This window comes from Anser cygnoides, chromosome 5, assembly GCF_040182565.1.
Source record: "Anser cygnoides isolate HZ-2024a breed goose chromosome 5, Taihu_goose_T2T_genome, whole genome shotgun sequence".
Lineage (NCBI taxonomy): Eukaryota > Metazoa > Chordata > Aves > Anseriformes > Anatidae > Anser > Anser cygnoides.
The window spans coordinates 59,988,250-60,007,587 of record NC_089877.1 but is presented as its reverse complement, the minus strand read 5'-3'; the positions used below and the strand labels follow the sequence as shown (position 1 = coordinate 60,007,587).

Genomic DNA, 19,338 nt, shown 5'->3' with positions numbered 1-19,338 from the left:
TGTGGGACATGAGTCCAAAAACGTCACTTGTTGAAGTGGAGGATAGAACAGTAACACCAAGTTATCTAATCCACAGAGTGATCTTGGTCATTAGGTGCAGTTCAGAGGAGGGGAGTGGAAGGCAGCCATTAAGAAAGAAACATAATGTTTAATCCTTCACAGCTGCCATTAAAATATAAGGAGCTATATTCGATTTGAATTCAGGAAGCTTCAAGTGCTGGTAGATGTACAGTCATATGATGATAGATATTTGCTTACCAAACTGTGCTCACTTACAGTCTTTAAGTTGTGCTCTGCTCTCTGTGTAGTGGGAAATTCCTCATTATAGAACTGCTTTTCAAAACCTTCCATCGTTGAAGTAATTTCCTACTCGCTTCTGAAGTGTTCTATAATGGCTGGAAAGATGAGAAAATAGTAAGAAAAAAATCCTTACTTTCTTAAAATAACTCAAGACTTTGAGTTCAGTATTGTGATTCCTGCTCTGTGGCTTTATTTTTCTAATCCTGTTACTGACTGGGTATAATGTCCTCACTGTAGGCCTCATCTGTGTAGATTCAAGAAGCAATTTGGCTCAAGACTCAGTCTTTTGTTTTACAAGAAGTTCCGTTATTGGATTTCATAAGGTTCACGGTCTACTTATAAAGTATGGGAAATGGAATTTCTAACTGTTTTGATCGCTACTGCTCTATGGAAAATGATTGTATGTCAATGGATCTCATCACTTCATCACAATGTCTCTTTCCATACCAGGTTTTCAAATAATAGTGAAGATAATACCAGATATTTCAGATATCTTCAGATACCTGAAGATACCAGGTTTTCAAATAATAATGAAGATCCTAAAATACAACAGCAGGTTCAGAGCAACGTATCTTCTCTTTCGGGGATGGTGACCTCTAGGCTTCATTAAGAGTTGATGAAGAGAGACAGGATCCTCTGAGGCTAAATAACACCTGAATTAAGTTTCTAGACTGAATCTTGCTCTCTAGGAGAAACTGCTCCTTTTTACTGACTACAGAGGAATCTTGGAAGACTTGTCTCCCTTTGTTAACATGATCCTTTGAGTAACTGCTGAAGATGTTATAACCTTTTTCTCCTAATGAGTTGCATTAGTGTAATTTAAATCTCATTAAGTTAATTGTACTCTGTTAGACTTCACACCTCTGAAAATGTTTGGAAAACATGAGGGATGTTTAATGCAGTAATGTGCTATACAAAGTTCTCAGTTAACATTTGGGTAAATTTTCCTCACAGTTATGCTTATACCTGGAATAGTTAAGGTAACTGAAGGGATATTCCACATAAAGTATCAGTAATTATTATGAAGCAATTGTCTTTTTGTATTGAATATATCAGTATACTTCCTAAAGATCTAATGCTTTAAGTGATGGATCTATAAGAGCATTTGATCTTTCCATACCCTGAATTAAAATATTATATGTTTGAATTTTGCCATCTGTAACTGCCATTTAAAATAGACAACAAAGTACCCCCATTTCTGGGATCCCTCCCAGGTGCATTGGGATAAATGCTGTTGCCTTCCTGCAAAGGAGTGCCCACCATATCCTCTTAAGATTGCATTTCTTTGAGAGGTCTTCCAAAATGGAGGCAAACCAACCCCCTGCCCAACCTTGGAAAAATCTTGGCTACTGTTTGAGGCTATAAGACAGAAATAGCAGCATCTGCTCTCCTGTGTTAGAAAGATCGCTGACACATTTGTGTTACTGCAAAAACTTCTCAAAATTTTGCTTCCCCAAAGGAACATCAAGTTCCAGCCTTGCGTGAATGTCTGCTTGCAAAGATAAGCTTTGATTGCTGCAGGTGCTTAGACCAGGTGTAGGACCTATTTATGATGCTGGGGAAGGAAGGCTCACAAAATTGTGGGGCCTTTTGGAGACTCTTGCCAGCAACATGTTGTTTTGGCAAGGCAAATCCAACCAGCTATGCTGTGCTTGGGATGGGGGTGAAAGCAGTCTCTTGAAAACCTACAAGAAATAGGATCCGTAGGACAAGAATTTGTTTCTTGGCCCTTTCAGAAGGTGTTGTTCTGAAATGGGGAAGTACTGGAAGGGTGGTAGGCACAGAGTCTACCCAGTCAGTGAGTAGGAGTCCTCCTTCGCCACCTTTGATTTCTAATACTTGTCTATGGCCTGGTCCATGGGCACCACCACACAAAGTAACACAGTCTAGACTTGGCAGTGGGTAGAGTTCAGGCTAAGGAGAGGCAAGAATAAGAATGTGCCTTTAGATCCTGATTATAAACAGGGATTCTTCATTTTTTTTCTGCCTAAGTTATCACTTTTCCACATTCCAGCTCTCCCACATTGCCATTAAAATCTCCATGAGCATTCATGGGGATCTCAAATATTAATAAAAGAATGTGTATCTTCCTTTCTTTCCTCCGTGAACTGTAGTTGCTTGCCTTCCCAGAATTGATTCTTGGTCAACTTCACAAATCTTCCTTGGGCCTGTACCCTACAGGGTTGGTGAAGTCTGTGGTGGATGGAAGTGATGAGTTATGGTGAAAGCTCTCTTATGCAAGAGATAACTGTGAGAAGCCTGTACTAAGTAGTAAAACTTGTGATGAAAATAAGTAAGGGATGGAAAAGGAGAGGAGAAAGGTTGCTGCAGCAACAACAGCTGTGCAGGTGTTAAATATACTGATTATAATTTTTAACTCCCTGGAGAACGGAGTTGGTAATGGCTTACTGCTGACAAAGTGTTTTAGAAGGACAATTGAAGCATTGCATGTTTGGGTATGCAGTAATGTTACTTGTTTCTTTTCAAAGTTGCTTTCAAAGGAAAGCTGCTGTCAGTCATAATGCAGCCAACACTGTTTTCATCTTTAACGTTCCCTCTATTCCAACAGCAAGGATTTGTTGTTGTTCTTCTTTACAATAAGATGTTTCTTGAATTATGCTGGGAGGAAAAGGAGAAAATAAGCTATCAATAGTGTTAGTCAGGTTACTTGGTGTAGTACCAGAAAGCATCAAGAATGAACTCCAACAAAGGAAAAAGCAATGAGGGGGATAACCATCAGTAGAACCCTCCAACTGGAGGGCAAGAAAGTCTGGGGAGAAATAACCTAAAAAAACACCATAAAAAGAGAGGAGAAATATCAAAGCAGTCCCAAGCTGGGAAAATTGCAGACATATAGCAAACAGGAAATTTGCACAGAACATTAAGAACTTGTCGGGAGGTAAGGCAAGTGATGCATTTATTTATTTATTTATTTTTCTCTTGGTGTTTTGTTAAAGACATCTTCAAACAGGAGAAAAATGGCATTGGTCAAAGTGTAAAAAGTGACCAATAAGCAGTCTGTATGTTAGCTCAAAAAGTTAGGCACTCATCAGATTTTCATCTTATAGCAGAGATTCAGGGGAGAACAGACTACAAAAGAACATTCTTTGTGAACTCTGAGAAAATGCTGAAAGAAAAGAAAAAGCATTGAAATGTTTCTTATGATTCAGTCTGCCATATCTTTGAGGAGCTGTAACATTCCCCCAAGGAGGTAGAACTTGGTATGTGGATCTTCCTGTTGTCTTTTAACTCCCTGGTATCTATCGAACAACTGAGTCTTTTATCTCTGCCGTTCTTCTAACCTTACAACTCATAGGTTCTTGGCTGCAGGAGGACTTCAGTTTTTAACCTGCATACTGTTGTACAGAAGACAGAAATCAGAACGGGTATGCAAGCCACTAAGTTCAGAAGGCTTCAGCCTCAATTTTGATTTCCCTTATGCTCTCTTCTGCAATCCCAGAACATAGACCTATGTCCAAGAGGGTGGCAGTTTGAGATGTGTCCTGTTGACTTCTGGGTGTCACTTATTCAGCATACTGAAGTGTGAATTCTTGCGCAACGTGTAACAAAGTAGTGTGATTTTTACTCTTTGAACAAAATGTCTAGTTTTCACATGCTGCAGACCTTGATATAATGTCTGTGTCCTTTTGGGTTCTGGCCTCAAAACGCTAGGACTCTGCAATGTTTGAGTTCAGCTAGGATGTTTAAGGCTTTTGAAATTGTGACTAGGATTCACACTGAAAAAAATCCTCTGCATTTTTTCTCCCAGAGTTCTAAAGATAAATGTATCTCTTAGAAAAGATACCCGATCTTGACTGAAATATTTCAAACAAATAGAGGGTAGCACCTGGCACACTTCCTCGTGGGCTATGATTTAACATGCCTCACACTTTGCTCTTTTCTCTTTTCCTGAATATATTCTAACATCAGCTTCCAGTCTCTGACTCTTGTTATGCTGCTTTGTTCAAGTCCTGAACTAAACTGTATCTGAAATCTTGCCCCCAGTTATGTTGCGACAGGTAAGAAGTGCCAGTCTTCTAAAGCAGACACTACGTAATGTGGTAAAATACAATGAGCAGCCATTTATTAAAAAGAGATGTACGTGTGCATCCCACTGTCTGATTTGAACATCCAGATGATAAAAGGAAGCAGCACAATGAGGATGCCATTTCATTCATCCATTCCTGTACTTCAATAATCTGAGAACTTGAAAGGCATAAATATGCAATGAAATCTTTATTTTTTTCAGTTCTTTTTATATCACAATGCATGATAAGAAAAGAGACTTTAGACGAGGTATTTTAATATTGGCCCTTTTTCAATTGTTGACAACTGAAAAACATACAGCAACAATAAGCTATACAACCTGACCATGAGGCAGCTTCTAAATAATTACTAGGCAAAAGCTTGTCAATGCTTTAATAAAGCGTTATTAAAGGTAGGGGAATAAAATCAAAAAAGAGCTGTTTATCAGCTTGCTTTTTTATCTGGAACAAGTTGGAGCAGACTGGTAAGAGGCTTTCACAGAACATGAGAAAATGCTACAGCTAATTCATTGGGTGGATTGACCTTTGGTACTATTGTTTCAGCAGTGTTTTGCAAATTTTTTCCTTCTTCAGTGTGTCTCCTTTACCCAATCACAAAGGCAAAATGGGGGAGGCTTGCATAAAAAATGACTGAAAGTTGGTTTCTGTTGGGACTTAAACCTGAAAACTTTGAAATAACAGCTTTTTGCAAATGTAACTCCCCACATATAGCCCCCTCTCCCCCCCCAAAAAAAAATAAAAAATATGGGCTAGTCCTTTGACTACAAGAGCCCAAGCCAAATGTATATGGAAACAAAGAAAGCTCACTTGAAAGGCCAGGAAGTATTGGGGCAAAATTCAGTGGTGTTTTTGAAACAACATCTCTTATCCTGCAAAGAAAAAACTTCTTATTCAGGTTTAGAAATCCAAAGCACATTTAATATATCTGAATACATAAATCAAGCAATACAAAGTTGAAGTAAAGTAGAAAGTAGACAGCATCTCTTGTATGAGGAGAATTTGAGAGGTGAGACTACTTAGTCTGGAGAAGAGAAGGCTCAAAAGGAACTTATCAGTGTATATGAATACTTTATAGGGTGGTGTGTAGAAGATGGAGCTACCCTCTTCTCATTGGTGTCCTGTGAAAGGACAAAAGGCAGAAATGGGCAGAAAATTCAATTTAAACAAGTGAAAATACTTTGTCATTTTGTTTTACCATGAAAGTGGTCAAAGAGTGAGACAGGTTTCTCACGGAGATGTGAAGTCTCCATACTTGGAGCTGCTCAAAACCCAGCAGGCTGCAGCACTGACCAACCTGCTCTCTCTGGCCATGCTTCGAGCAGGGGTTTGGACTTGGCCATCTCCAGTTGTGCCTTCCAGCCTCAGCTGTTCCACGGACAGAAGTCTTCCCAGCCCAGGCAGGGCCATTCTGCTCTATGTGACTGGTACCAGCCAGGTGGAGTGGCATGAGACAGAGCACGCACAGATAACTTCCACGGTTATGATGTTAAGCACCATTTTCTGCCAAAGGCTTTTTGTATCTGCTCTTTAACCAGCACACCTGGGCCCCACCTCCCAGCACAGCAGTATGTTCCATCTAGTCCTTTATGAAGGCCTTATCTAAAACCAGCAGAAGTCAATGTGCTACTTCCCACTGAGTTTTGCAGACAGGGCTTCAGTTCCTAATCTAGCTTTGTTCTCTGCTGGTAGCAGAGGTGGATTGTACAGAGGAGGCACTTTCCTGGCTAGTGGCAAAGGATCTGATGTAAACTGCTGTTCTTGGTCTCTCCAAAGGAAGGCCCTGAATCTCCCCAGTACTGGGGCAGCTGGTGGAACTGCTTGGGATGCACATTAATCCCCCTCCAGAATAACTTGTCTGCAAAAGCTACTTCTGTGCTGTCACTGAAAACTCCCCCACTGCATGTGCATGCATGCATGCACACACATTCCTGCCAGCCCATCATCTCTGACTGGCAGCTATTTTTAAAAAGCTGCCTTCTGTTTTGTCTTCTGCTTTCCTGTCTTTGCTCACGTGAATCTCTCACTGATGCCATCTCTCCCTTTCATGGTCAGGGAGCTTTTCCCCCATATAAAACTGCTTTGCTTTTAATACCACTCCACCATCCTCACCATCACGGGCAGCTCTTTGCCTTTCCATTTCAAAGGACAGACTTCCAGTTTATGTTGTCGCCAGCCAATTTCTTTAATACATAACCTTGCACAACATGCCTTTCCTTTCCAACAGCGATTTGTTTTGCAGCAGCCTTTGTCTTGCAGACACCTGCAAACTCCTTATTGATTTGTCCTGTCGGCTCTCCCTGCTCGGTATCTGTACTGTCAGGGGCTCTGGCTGTTCACTTCCTGCAGCTTTTCTCTTCTTGTGTAAAGGTGCGGGTGGATGCACCCGTGAGGCCTCTATTGTCAGCAAAAATGGTGGGCAGAGAGCAGAGGCAGAGTTCTGTAGTTTTTTTTTAGGAAATGGCCACCCCCAGTTAAAATACAGTGGACTTCCAGTGGGGCTAGAAGGATAAATAACTTCCTTGCAGTCTCATCCAAATTTATGAATTTAAACAAAGCCCTTTTATCTGTCTCTGCACCCATAGAAAGTGCAAAAGGCTCCACTACAGTGCTTTCTGTGGCTTTATAAATACTTTTCCTTTCCTTTCCCTGCTTTCTTGTTGCAGCTGAATGAATACAGTCCAGGGCAGTGAGTGCCCCCACATCCCAGTAGACTTGGCATTAAAAAGAAAACAAAGAAGAAAAAGGGTTTGATGTAAAATGACCATTTGCTTCAAAAGAGCATTGATTGAATAATAGATCAAGCTCCACTTTGGTGCGGTGTTTTTAATGAAAGATGGGCCTTTTCCTGCATGCTTCTGCACAGTATTAACTCGAGAGACTGAAATGTATCGAGTATTCTCTCTAATTTAATAAAACAGTGGTTAATTCTCCTCTGGCTGCTTCTCATTGCACTCATTGGCCTCTAAAAATACAAAGGTGAGATTTAAATCGAGCTCAGCCTTCTAAAGCTTTGATCAGCAGGCTAGATTGGTTTTATGTAGCATAAACTAATAGGCATTGGGGTTCAGATTCCCAGCTAGAGTGAAACAAAAGGCTCCTGTGGTGCCTGGAGCAAGGCTGGCTTGCTCTGGTGGAGAGCTGATCCCTCTGCACAGCGGTAGGATTAATTCAGTCCCGCTGAATTATAACACCCAGAATGGCTCATGCTGTCTAGGGGGTTTGCCAGTGGTTTAAAATAGAGAATTTGGGATTGTACATCTTGACCCCAGTCTCATGTCACCACAGAAGTACCCTTCTCCAGTCCCCCTTGCAGTTCAGTGCTGTTCCTCCTGTCAATCTGCACAGTACTGCTTTTTCTTTATCTCCTGCTTCCTGTCCTGTGCAGAATTCTTCCTTCCACCCTCTGCATGAGTCTTGCTGAAATGCCCGTGTGTGCTTCTCATCGCCATCTCCTCTGTCTGGCACTGCAGTCACACACAAAAAAAAGCCAAGTTTACTTCTTCTCCCAGTTGCTGTCTATGGAAATCTTGCCATTTACATGAGTGGCCATAAAACCAGGGCATAATTATTACCATAAGCAGAAATTGCAGCATTGCTTTAGCCCAAATTCTCATCACTTGCTGTTATCATGAGCAGTAAGCTGGCTTTGATAAATTCCTTTCTCAACGTTATTTTATTATAATTATTTGCTGTTCTGCTTTGAATCTCCAAATTATCTCATACAGTTATATTTACATATGCAATAAAAACTGGGTACATGATCTATTGTCTTGCCAACAGAAGAATAAATAATTTATGAAAGATTATTCCTGAATTTTGGCACAGCTGTAAAAAAAAAAAAAAAAAAAAAAAAAAAAAAAAACCTCTGCAGATGGTGGGTTCTTAAAAGGTGTAAGTATGAAACAAGCTTGAAGCACAACTCAACACATGCACTGCTATAGAAGTTTTGTCTGAAGGCTAATTCTAAAGCCACATTCAGATTAGAAATGAGATTATAAAAGATTTTTCATTTTAAACCATGTGCTAACAAAATATCTGTCTGTAAAAAGAACATAGGCTTTGAATTTGAGCATTTGTAGTTTAGTCTTTAAACCTGTCTAAATGAAATAGTGAATAGCGGTACATCAATCACATTTTATGATTATGATAGCAACATGGCAAAAATGTAATGTACCAAATAAGTGTTAAAATTGATGGCTGTACCCTTTATAGGTTATAAAGAATAAAGGCTTTTGAGGTGTATGTATTTTGCAGTATTGTTGGAAAATTACTTTCATATTTTGGATACAAATACAACAAAATCAGATGTAGAATTGTTGCCATCCATTTTTATTTCTAAGCATATATACAATTGCTGATTGACAAGGACTACCAATCACATCTACAGTAGAAATCCACATAAAGGAATATTTCAGCAAATGTGTCTTGGAGCTTGCTCCTGTAGTTTTTACAATCCTTGTAATTAATTTTCTATATTTACTGATAAACCAGATCTTTTGGTTAAGAACAAGAAAGTAGTTAACTGTCTGAAAGTCTCATGTGGAAGTTTTTAGGTAGAAGATCACGCAATGAATTTGACTTGCCTTTCGTTTTGTAATTGACCCATGAACCTCCGCATCACCTTCTAGATTTGGTGACAAATCAGTACGCTATGTACTGAACAGTAAATAATTCATGAGCAGCCTTCACCCTGACAGAAGTTGAGAAAGACTGTTGTAGAACTGTAAAAGAAAAAGTGATTTGTGAAATAGAAATGGGTCAAAATAAACAAATTACAAATTTCTTCTGAATGACTCACCCAGCTTTAAGACTTACAGTGGAGTACAGTCTGAAGCAAAGAATCAGGACAATAACTGATTTTCCTCCCTCCATCAAGCTGAAGTACAAACTATCCAAAGTACTGCTAGGTCAGAAGTGGTATAACTTTCTCTCTCTCCTAAATTTGTCCAGCTTCTTTTCAGCCTCCCCACATCCAGTGGTTTTCAGGTTAGCAACACCTTTTGCTATTTCTTCATGTTCTCAATTTTCCATACCCAAGCAGAATTGGACTTGCACCCTGGGAGCCTTGGGTGAAAAACTGTGGTTAACCCCGAAAGCTGTGTTGAAAGAGGTAACGCATATCCTCGCTGATTTAGTGCTCTAGGAACGGGATCCCTGTGGTCAGCCTGTTCCTGAAGATGTCATGGGCCAAAGGAGGTGGCAAACCTATAACCATAAAAATTGTGTTGCTCTACATGCCTCTAGGTGTTGTCTCAGGCAGACTGAAGGTGACCCAGTCCGGGTAACAGATCCTGCTGATACAACCAGATGCAACCAGTCACACCTCACCTTGGCAGCTGGCAGGACCTTATTCATCTCTGCTCGGAGATCACGGAGCTGAGTTTGTGGTATTCCTACCTGCATTAGGAAGCCCAGCTATGAAGCCTGACTTATTAGTGCTGTTGTAGTACTTTGCTGCAGTCTTTAGACTGCTTCCAGCCCAGAGCTGCATTGTAGCCCGATGGCTCAGTGGGTGAGCAAACCTTGCCTATGACAGACCGTGCTTTGCTGTCCCAGTATGCCTTCAATTTCCTCTTTACATTTATTCTGAGTCTTCAGTTTGATGTAAAACTCCTCACTCTGTTAAATTCCTACAGTGCTGTGTGCAGGGAGCCTGGCATGTCCTGCAGGAGTCGGTGTTTCAGTATAAGTGAGGAATCCTTGGGTACCTGAAATATTTGTTGGGTGTGGGTTTTCTTCTGTTTGTTATTCTGCTAGCCATCTTTTGATCTTTCAGGGTAGGAAGCCTTATTCTGTAGTAAGTCAGGGTTTGTTTATCATGCCAAAGAAACATTAAAGACAACAAGGAGTTCTTGGCTTGAGGAAGAAAGGACTAGCCGTGACCCTGGCCTACTATATATGCAATGACTGATCAGTTAGTCTGTAAGGAATCTACACAGGCTTATTGTGCTTGCATATAGAAGTGAGAAAAAACAGGGCTGAATTATTGAAGGCAGCAAAACCCAAAGTTGTTTATCAGGTGGATCGATTCAAGGGGGAGTTGCAGCTAGCAATTCCATGTTTTGTTTTGTTTTCAGTCTATCCTTTTGTGCAGATTGCTGCATTTCACTGTCTTCTTCTAACCTGCAATACTTAAAAATTAATTTAGATTTCTTGTAAATCATCGCTGATAACAGCCACTGAGGTACTCTTTGCTGGTCTCTGTACATGCTACTGAAAGTAATCAACTCCATGTAGAAGTAATATACATGGAATCCAATGTTCCTTTGGGGAATAATTCATCTTCACATGCTGTCTTGCCCATACCCTTCGGGTATATTTTCTTTAGCTGCTATTGCTTTGCAAATAAGGATATTGGCTTTCATATTGGTGCATAAATGCTGCTGTGTATTATGTGTCTGGGGTGGCAGTTATTCCAATAGATTGCTTTAGTGATGAAACATTCTTTCAGACCAAAACTGGAAGAAGTCCTCCTGTCTTTTACCTGCACTCGAGAGCATGGAACAAGATTGGAGACTATGACCCATTTGCATTTGATGTTGTTTTACTTAACCTTGTACATGAGGTGTGCAGGGATGTCTCTCTTAATTTAGAAATCCATTCGCTACTGTGAAGAGATCTTTGTGCCCAAGCTTGCTCTAACGTACTTCTGAAAGACATCCTTGATTGTCAGATATTTTTCCATAAATACCTAGAGACCTTTTCAGACACGAGAATGGGCAGGGGCAAGCTGCACTGTGTGTATTCATAAATGCTCTTGCTAGCTCTTCATAGGAGTTGAGAGGTCCATGTGTCTAGAGGCTTCTTTGGCCCTCATTTGCCTGGTAGCACCTTGTAGTCTTCTCTGGAGTTCAGCCTTGCTAAGCCCTGCAAGGAAGAGAAGTGGAGTGATTGCTGCCACTCACGGTCAGGGAAGCTGAGGTCCCAGGCAGATCCAGACAATTTATGTGAGTTTGTGCAGCCCATCCAGAGCTGAACTGTGATTTGAACTAGACCTCTGGAGTCTCCAAAAGCGCCTGGTTCTCTTGACGCCAGTGAAGTCTTTCATAGTTCAAAAATCTTTTGTAACGCAGAGAACAGCTACCGTGCTGAAATCTGTTCTCCTGGACTGGCCACATCTGTTTCCAGGTTTATATGGTCTTTGCTTGCCAGAATATGGAGCACTTTCCGCCTGCCACCTCTGTTCTCCTAACCTTTCTCCAGCTGAAGTTCAGGCTATGTAAGTTCAGACAAAGCACAATTTTTACCCATGCCAAACAGCATAGCATCAGTGCATAATCTTGAGCTGGCCTGTTTCATGTTCCCATGTCTGCTCTGTATGGCTCTCCTCCTTTCCTGTTTTGTTAGGTGCTCATTCTCCCACTGAGTAATGGCCTCATCAGGGCTGCTTGCTTGCTCTCTCTGCTTTTGAATGGGTGAGCCTTGAGCAGCGACAGGCGAATTCTTGGCTGCCATTGCTCAATGTGATAATTAGTGATGCTCTGCACATCAACAGGGGGGAAAATCTGGAGCGAGGTAATGACTCCAAGGTTCAACGCGTTTTCTGCACCATTTCTGAAGGGACAGAACCCGAGGGTGTTTCTTACACGAGGCTTGTTAATGAATAACAGCATATCCCAGAGCTGCTACTCTGCCCAACATTTAATCAAACATTCTGGAGTTGAACTGTGTAGAATAACATGGGTGACTTGATAGCTGTTTCACTCTGCAAAGCTGAAGCATGAGTTAATCTGTGAATATGACTAATAGTACTCATAAAAAGGCAGGGGAAGTAAATTTCAGTCTCTGCACTGAAGAACTGATAGTAGGGCTGACTAATGGCAATTAATTATGTCCTGGAGTCTTGCATCAGAACCCCTTACAATTATTTTCCATTTTTTACACTGTGACAAAGAATGTATTGTGCATTCAATGTGCTATGCACTTTGAATGAATTCAGCGGAGATTGGCTCAGATTTCAAGGTATATAAATATGGGTTCTGCTTTTTTAGATTAAGTCCCAATGGATTTGAAAATCTTCCCCTGGTTTAAAGAGTTTTATCTTTCTAGTTCCTCAGTATCCTGCCTGTACATAAGACATTCAAACCACCCTGTAAGTATGCCCAAGTTCCACTGGCACTCTTGGACATTTCCTTGCTCTAGGCAAGTTCCACATTGCATGAACAAACTAAAAGCACCTGGAAAATGTAAAGTGTGAACTGTGAAAATGGACAAATGGACTCCATAACAGCTCTTCTGGAAAATGCACCCACTCCAAAAAGCCATTTAAATGCTGTCTGTCAGATGCTGGAAAGGCACCACAATGCTAATTCAGCAGGGATGGGATAGCTGTAACCAAAATGTTAAGTCAAAGGCGTTACAAACTGGAAATTTGGGCTTCTTAGTAATATAGACAGCCTTCTAGGATCTCTCTTGCCTTGAAAACGTTTATAGGTTTTTAGGGAAATGGCTTTATTTCTCCACAATAGGGAAAATCCACTTAGGATTTTACCTACCTAATATCTGGATGTCTAATGAAGCAGTGTTGAATACAGACACCAAGGAGTCAGGGCAGTAGAGGCAGGAGATTTCAGCATGAAAACTGTGCATCTTTTGTCACCCGATTAGCAAAAGCTATTCATTAAACAGAAATACCATAGCAGACTACTGCTATAACTTGCAGCCGCTCGCAAGCTTATTAAAGCAATGCACAGGTGTTCTGGCCTCTGTACACACACTGCGTATTTGTTGTGATTTTATTGTGCATCTCCTGAATTATAATAAAGGTTGATTGAGTTGCACTAGCTTCTTCTGGAAGTCATCTGACTCAGTGCACTATAAAACTAATATAACTCTGTAAACCTATTTAACTTTCCCATTTGGGAATGAATTTCATTGGATATAGCAGCTTGACGTTCATTAAAATTAAAGACAGAAAATAGTATTAGGTAATGCAGTGCTTTCCCCTGGCAATGCAGGACTGGCTCCTCCTTTGTGTACCAGTGTGACCCTCTATGGTGTTATGCGAAGCAGTCACTTATTTTCACATGCTATTGGGATGTTTTCTCCGATTGCTCCCTGTGATTCTTGTACACAGTCTTCACTCAGTATCTCTTTCCTCATTCCTTTGGGAGTATGGATTACCTACGTAAATAGTTTTATACCTATTGATCCTCTATCTAGCATATAACAATAGTCAATTCAGGGTGTTGGACACTATCATTTAACTCCATATCCTAAGCTAAAGAAAGGAGAGGTAGCTGTCAAGGTACAAATAGATATTTCTTACGTGGTGAAAATCACTGTGGCTGTTTAAGTCTAAAATAATGTCAGTGACATTCATTTTGCAAAAACCATGTCTGTGAAAGCTGCAGAAGTCCGTTTCCAATGTTGTGCATACGGGCTGGCTGGATCAATAACTACAGTTGTTTTCAACCCAGCCCAAGTCTGATGTACCTCAAGTTCTGAACTGAAAAGGAACAACTGGAAATCGGTAGTGGTATTAGAAAAGTTGAACGTGGAAGATAGTGTTTATGAAGCTGTAGCCCCAGGGCTAGAACTATCACAGATGCAGAGAGGCAGTACTTAAATACTGACATGTAGAGACTCTTTACAGAACATCAGGATTAACATGGACCAAATGCGCCCTGGGTGTTAAGCTGGCTGATGGTGGGGTTGCACCAGAGATGCATCTGATGCATAACATGAAAGAAAGAAAAAATGCAATTTTGTTTTTCCTTTCTTTCTGGAGATTTGTTGCTAAGCAATTGAGGAAACGGTAAGGCGAAAGATATGAGAGCATAATTCACTTTGTAAACAATGAAAATCTTTGCAATTTTGGAAGCTGCAGCAATAATACATAACATCAGAAAGGAGAAACTCTACAGAACATCAGTAGAACATTACGCAGGTTTTTTTTTTTTTTTTTTTAAGAGCACCAGAAGACTGACGACTATGCGGATGTGGAATTGAGTTACCATCACTGATATCAGTCATTTCCCCACCATGGCATGCAGGACCTATAACCACAATAAAGTTAGAGAGGTGAACACATGCACTCTCACAGCACAGATTTATTTCATCTGTGTAACTTTATCACATCAAAACTGGTGATAAAGTCTTACAATTTGCAGGGGGGGATATTTCTCTTAATTCAGTTTCTATAAAGTTAGCTCTTTGCAGGATGGCTTTTTTTTTTTAAGAGTGCTGATAAACACACATGTTGTGGTGGCTTTTGCCTTTGAATTAGCATAGCAAGCACTGATTTTTCAAGGACAGCAGAAAATTAGTTACTGCTTGTCCCTACAGACAAATAGATTTGAGAGAAGAAAACAGTCACAGCTATTCTTTCCCAAACATAGCGATAGCAATTTCTTGTTTATGACTTTTCCAAATGGTGTTGACACCCCACTGGGGCAATTCCAACTAAGCACCTACCTCGGGGACCTGCAGCATTCTGTTCAGTACCAATCTTAGTCCGATTAGAGTGACATTGCTCTTTTGAAATCAATGAAATTAAGACATTTTACACTGCCTGAGGAATGGTCCTAATGCAGAAATACTTCCTTTGCCATCAGCTCTGCGAGTTTCAGTGGGGTTTTCGTCTAGCTTGGAGCTGGGCCTTAAGACTGTAGTAAACTTTTGTCTTTTACATCCACTACCAGCACATCAAGAAAGGGTGGCAGAATGTGTTCTATTATCTTTACAAATATGATCAAATCCTTTCCTTTGAAACCCCTAATTTTGGGAGTTCAGATGTGCTCACTGCTTCTGGATACTTTCAGGCCGGTTGCTCAAGCAAGACCATTCACGTTTCATACGTGGAGATATGGGAAGAACACATCTAGATATATGAAAATGATTGCACAGAAACTTCTTTCTGCTCATGCTTGTGTTCAGCTGTGTCTCTCCATGATCTCTTCTCCTTCAGTAACTATAAGGGAGAAAACCCTAACCCATCTCTTGAAGTGTGGACTGCGGCACCCAGAAAGAGCTGTTTTGTTTTAGATCAAAAACTTCTCTTGCTCACTTTTTCACAGCCAAGTCCTTTGGCCAATTTAGAAAACCTTTTCAGCAAACCGTATTAAGCCTTTTTAGCTGCCAAGAGAGTGGAAAGTTTTTGAGTTAACATTTTATCCTGCTTGCCAGCGTCTCTCATTTGCACTTAGCTGAGGAAAAAAAAAAAAAACATCCCAAAGCCCCTCTCTAACCCTCCTGCGACACCTCTGGATTGCTGCCAGCTGGTGCTGGCAAGTGCAGTGTTCCACAGCTTATCAGGGCTGTTGTCCACGTTATGAAAGCAAACACAACACAGATAGTGCTCAGCACGCAGTGCCTCACCTCAGCAAGCCCACGTTGCTGCAGCTTTTTTCCTTTGCTCCGTTTCTGCATCAGCTTTCTCCAGCCATCTGCCATACCTCGGTGGGGTGGGATGCTGGACCTTGCTGATCTGGGCTCTCCTGGCATCTTCGGGAGAGCTTTTGCCTTCGCAACAGCAGAAAGGAGAAGTGCAGACATGATCGTAAATCCTTAGGTGAGCAGCAGCTTTCAGTGTCTGCCCTGAGCAATGGGACCTTTGGTGCTAAGCCCTTAATTAAAGGTCTGAAACTAAATTCTAACAAGTTGCTAAGAAGCCTTGTGATCCTTTGAAATCAATGGCCTGAATGTTGTTGATTGCAGTGGATCTGGGCTTTGACCTAAGGTCTTTTTGCTTCATTTGCATCCTCAGAAATGCTAAGGACTCCGTGGTGTGCTGTCCTTTCGTTGAAAAGCTCTGCAAGTTCACAGGGACATGTCTAAAAACATAGTGGGCATTTGACCTTCTGCAGAAAATATGATTTATTTATTTATTTACAGTTTTGCTTTGGGTTTTATATTTTCATTAAACTGCAGCAATTCAGATTTTATTTCCCGTGCAAGTCTGGTAATATAAAAAGCCTGCTTGATACGTAGGTGAACTCATCCATGACAAATTACATGGAAACTATGGAAACACTCTGCTTAATGGAGAGCAAGGTCAGGCTGTCTAATGCTAAAAAATTAATAATTCCTCTGCTTTTTTTGCATAGGGTTTCTTGGGAGATGAGGGAAAGAGATCCAGATTAGTAGGACGCTGGAAGACTAAATAATGGAATTGTTTGGAGTTAGTTGAATTAATCATTGAGAGTAAATTACATGACAAATATAATCTTTTCTTTTTTAATTGCTTCCCCTTATGCAAGAGGAAGTGTTCATTTCTGTACGTGTTGATCAAATGATTTACCCAAACTGAAATATACTGTTCTTTATTACACTACAAATATTAAGCTGGAGTTACTTCTTTCTGTTTTGGTGCTGGTGTGTACCAGCAACCCAAGTTGTTCTTTCCAAAACTGCATGCTTCAGACACCAGCCTTGAAAATGCATTTACCTTACTGGATTACTGCAGGAGAGGTCAGATGCTTTTCAACAGCCAGAAAGGTGTATAGGTATACTGACAGGATCTGGACCTATTAAATTAAAATTTACATAGTGGGTGCTTGGATTTTTTCTTACAATGAAATTTTGTATTTGCCTTCATGACAGCAATTAGCTTCTCTTTTCCAGGTAGACCTCACACGATCCAACATGTCTATATCCAGCGGGTGTCCTGGAATCATTGTTAGTTCTCAGTGGAACAAAGATAATTTTGGGTAGATCTTATCTTTGGGGATTTGATGAGACTTATAGTATGGGGGAAGAGGGGGAATAACCAGATTTCAGATTCTGATAAAAGTAAAAGGAAGTTCATTATTTTAAAACTGATAACCCAAATGTTTGTTATTTAATTTAGCATAATAACATACATTTGAACTCACATCACATGAAAATTATGTCTACTTTCTGTATCATTCTTGCTTGGTCTTTCTCTTGAGCAAACTGTGAAAAGTCAGATCTGTTTAAAAGCATGAATCCTGAATGCTGAATGGGGAAGTGTTTTACAGATTTCAGAAAGAGGATAAATGAGTTGCCAGACATATAAGCTTGTCACCCTTAGTCTAATTTTATTTAATGCGAATACTTAAGGTATTTCATGCAACAGTGTAGGCTGTACTGAGTAGTTTGACCTCAATAGGATTTCAGCATCTACTTGAATGTTATGCTGATTTGAAGTTCACAAATAGAGTTAATTTTGAACGTTTTGATTAAATGGTATGCCTTCATAACTACAGCATACCATGGAGGTGAGTTATTTATAACGATATTTTCTTCTGAGAGGCAGAAAGGGAAGGAAGGACTAAGACTCCACAAACAGTAGTTGGGACTCTGGCTGGGCTGGAAGGGACCAGGTCTGTGCCTTGCCCAGTTCGGAGATCTCTCATGGGAGCAGCTGGGCTGAGAACCAGATGGACTCAGAGTGTTGAACCTCGATATTTTTTCATCCTTGCTTGAGAAGGATAAATAAGCAAACCTGTATTTCTGTGGCTACACTTGCATTCAGAAAATTTCCTCTATCGGTCTGTCTTTATTGTTGTCCTTTATCCATGAAGATGAGTGACACAGCTCCTAGCACAGGCCCAGGTACCACCTTAGTGGCTCTGTGAAGTGCCAGGACAGAAGATGTGTTCATAACTATTTCGTGGCTCATTGAAGTTGCTGTATGGGTAGAGACAGAGCTCAGCTTGAAACAAGAGTTTCTCTATTCCTAAACATGCAAGGGGCAGAGTCTGATGGAACAGGGTTTGGTCTGTGTATTATGTCTCTCTGAATCGTCAGCTTGGTTGCCATCTGGAGGGAGGCAATAAATAAATAAAACTTTTCATTTTTGAACTTTCCCTTTTTTCTCCATGTAGGAAAGATTGAGGCAGGCCCACCTGAGGCTTCTGTCACAACACTGCTAAGTTCCTGTCTGGGAATTGTCATTTTTTGATAATGCTGATTGTTCTGCAGCTCCATAATGGTTCGTTGTTGTTATTGTTGTTGTTTTTCTGACATTAATATCTCAGTTTGTATTAGCACACTAATATTCCATTGAATATTTTGGACAGTCATTGGAAACATCATTTTCTCCATCAGTCGCTTCTGTGAATCTGGCTTCTTCTTCACCCTGCTCTTGTTCCTGCATGGTCTGTAATTATGCATTCCTCAAGCTCGTGTTATATTTGGTATTCTCTGAGTGCTGACTGTCTGGAGACCATTGCTGTAAGGCCAGAAAACTTACAAAGATGTGATTCTTACTAGCCTTCCCCTTTTGGGTTATAGATGCAAGGGTGTTTGATGCTATTCTCTCTGACACTGCTTACACTGGGATGAATGATGCATACAGGGAAGGAACAACTTCAACCTGGGAATGAATCTTTGGTTGCAATTCAGATTCCTACAATTAGACCCTCTGGCAGGAATACCTAGAAAGAGCATGAGTCATCTACTTCAGGCTTTTTGTAGCTGAAATTCACTTCCCTGCAGCTTTATTCAGTATTTCCACAGCCTTGTGAGGCAAGGCAAATGCTAACTTCCTTAGAGTGAGTTCACCCACCTTTTGTTCAATGAAAGGAAGCTCCTATTGAGTGGCATTAATAACTTCCCTTTGCTGGATTAGAAATGGGTCCACATTCACCCTATTCTCAAACTAAACCAAAGTCTTTCTGAAATACTGCACAAACTTGTTCTCCTTCTGCCACCTCCTTTACCTCCGTCTCAGCAACCTCCTTCTCCAGGCAGATGGTTACCACCCCCTCTCAGCTCCCCTTGACACCCTGCCAACACCATGCCCAATCACCCTTGTCATCCGTCTCTTGTCTCTAACCCAGTTCCCCAAGATATGACAGACTACGGTCTCCTCCTTTTCCCTAAAAAGAAACACTGAACTAGTATGCCAGTACCCAGCAAATCTGATCAAACAAATATGGTCAGGGGTCAGAGAGGGGGTGGAAGGGTTCCCTATGGAAGATTTTTGACTTTTCAGCCAATAAAACTAGAAACTGTCAATTCTGGGGCTATTTTTTTCTTTCTGTCCAAGAAAAGCAACCACACCCTGCATACTTTCTTCCCGACT

The 19,338-nt window shown here is 40.7% G+C and overlaps 1 long non-coding RNA gene across 2 annotated transcripts in view; it reads left to right on the top strand.

Moving 5' to 3' along the window:
* LOC106037272 (uncharacterized) overlaps positions 1-19,338 on the top strand; it is a 67,685-nt gene that overhangs the window by 23,898 nt on the left and 24,449 nt on the right. The window contains exon 3 of one of the 2 annotated variants that reach the window (XR_007164102.2): positions 751-6,384. The exons of the other annotated variant lie outside the window; for it this stretch is intronic. This is a non-coding gene — a long non-coding RNA (uncharacterized lncRNA). Of the gene's footprint in view, positions 1-750; positions 6,385-19,338 lie in introns of those variants that run through there. 2 annotated transcript variants of the gene reach the window in all.